Source organism: Rhinolophus hipposideros (genome assembly GCF_964194185.1).
Source record: "Rhinolophus hipposideros genome assembly, chromosome: 6".
NCBI lineage: Eukaryota > Metazoa > Chordata > Mammalia > Chiroptera > Rhinolophidae > Rhinolophus > Rhinolophus hipposideros.
The window spans coordinates 18,321,142-18,323,352 of record NC_138052.1 but is presented as its reverse complement, the minus strand read 5'-3'; the positions used below and the strand labels follow the sequence as shown (position 1 = coordinate 18,323,352).

General features: G+C 47.3%; 1 pseudogene across 1 annotated transcript; it reads left to right on the top strand.

Moving 5' to 3' along the window:
* The first annotated feature begins 573 nt into the window (after positions 1-573).
* On the top strand, positions 574-1,451 carry LOC308498847 (small ribosomal subunit protein uS2-like; annotated as a pseudogene). The gene has a single exon. The product of its transcript is annotated as a small ribosomal subunit protein uS2-like (transcript).
* The last annotated feature ends 760 nt before the right edge of the window (positions 1,452-2,211 follow it).

The window sequence follows — 2,211 nt, the reverse complement described above, 5'->3', positions numbered from 1 at the left end:
ATAGTGTGAACACCTTGGCCTTCTCTAAAATGAATGCTTCAGAAATGCCCAGTAGACAGATCATTAAAACCTTCTTCGGCATTGTTCCCAGAAGGCCTCAGGGCCACAAATCTTGCCACAGAGGTACAGTATTTATCCAGTCAGCATTTCCACAGCATGCTGATGGCTGGTGAAGGATTTAGCAAGGAGGTTCTTCCTGCCTCCCCACTTCACAAAGTACCTATTGGGGGTGGGTTGACCTTGAGCAGGGCATGTCTCCTCCCTGAACCTAAGTTTCCTCATCTGTAAAAATGAACGGATTACACCGAAACCTACAAGTCTGAGATAGGAGATGGTTTCACGGTCACTGTTAACCTCTGGCCATTCCAAAGACCCTGGATTCCGCACACCTGAGGGTCTGGTTTAAGACAGGATGGTCTAGCCTTAGAAAAATTGGCTAACAGCCCCTCTAACTCAAATAGACTAATGGTAACAGAGAGGCCATTTACCTTTCTGCGCTACCCAGAGAGGGATCCACACGGTGTTGTACTCGGTTCCCACGTAACGTAAAGGGACTCTTTCACAATATCCGGAGTCCTTGATGTCCTACAAATGAAAGAGGAGGGTGTCCTCAAATTCCTTGCAGCAGGAACCCACTTAGGTGGCACCAACCTTGACTTCCAGATGGAACAGTACATCTACAAACGGAAAAGTGATGGCATTTACATCATAAATCTGAAGAGATCCTGGGAGAAGCTTCTGCTGGCAGCTCGTGCCATTGTTGCCATTGAAAACCCAGCTGATGTCAGAGTCATATTATCCAAGAATACCAACCAGCAAGCTGTGCTGAAGTTTACTGCTGCCACCGGAGCCACTCCTATCGCCGGCCGCTTCACCCCTGGGACCTTCACTAACCAGATCCAGGCAGCCTCCGGGAGCCGAGACTCCTGGTGGTGACCGATCCCCGGGCTGGCCACCAGCTTCTCACAGAAGCGTCTTACGTTAACATGCCGACCATCGCTCTGTGTAACACAGACTCTCCTCTGTGCTATGTGGACATTGCCATCCCTTGCAGCAACAAGGGAGCTCACTCCATGGGTCTGATGTGGTGGATGTTGGCCCGGGAAGTCCTGTGCATGCGTGGCACCATCTCCCGTGAGCACCCGTGGGAGGTCATGCCTGATCTCTACTTCTCCAGAGACCCTGAGGAGACTGAAAAGGAAGAGCAGGCCGCCGCTGAGAAGGCTGTGACCAAGGAGGAGTTTCAGGGCGAATGGACTGCTCTAGCTCCCGAGTTCACTGCTGCTCAGCCTGAGGTCGCAGACTGGTCTGAAGGCGTGCAGGTGCCCGCTGTGCCCACTCAGCAGTTTTCTACTGAAGACTGGAGTGCCCAGCCTGCCACTGAAGACTGGTCTGCGGCCCCCATTGCTCAGGCCACTGAATGGGTGGGAACGACCACTGAGTGGTCCTAAGCTGTTCTTCCACAAACTCTTACGCAAAATGGAAATAAGGGTGACGGAAAATAAACAGTTTCTAAAAAGTTAAAAAAAAAGAAAAAAAAGAAAGGCCATTTAACCTGAATATCTAATTAGGCGATGGAAATAGTAGATATCTCTAGATATCTGCTCAGCTTGCCAGAAACTCTTTTTATCTTGATAATGTTCCTCCCAGCAGGTTCCATGGGTGGTCTTCCAGCAGCAGTGTAGGTGACCCTGCCCCTTCTGATGACTAGGCCAACACCAGACACTTGCCCCACAGAGAGTTTAGCATATTCTGTCTCCCAGGAATTCAGAATTGGGATTACCCTGTTTCCCTGAAAAGAAGACCTAGCTGGACAATCAGCTCTAATGCATCTTTTGGAGCAAAAATTAATATGACCGAGTATTATATCATATCATATCGTATCGTAGCGTATCTTATATTATATTAATTATTATACCCGGTATTATAGTATATTATATTATACCCGATCTTATAGTAAAATAAGGCCAGGTCTTACATTAATTTTTACTCTGAAAGACACATTAGAGCTGACTGTCCGGCTAGGTCTTGTTTTGGGGGAAACATAGTATAAGACTGCAAGTCAATTTTCACCTAGGACGTGAACTGAAACATATTTCTGGGCTGCCCTGAGTTAATACATATTCATTCTTTCTAGCCTTTGAACTTTAAAATCTGAGGTATTCATTGTTATGGAGCTACAACTGCCTAGATGTTTCAGCCAAACAATAC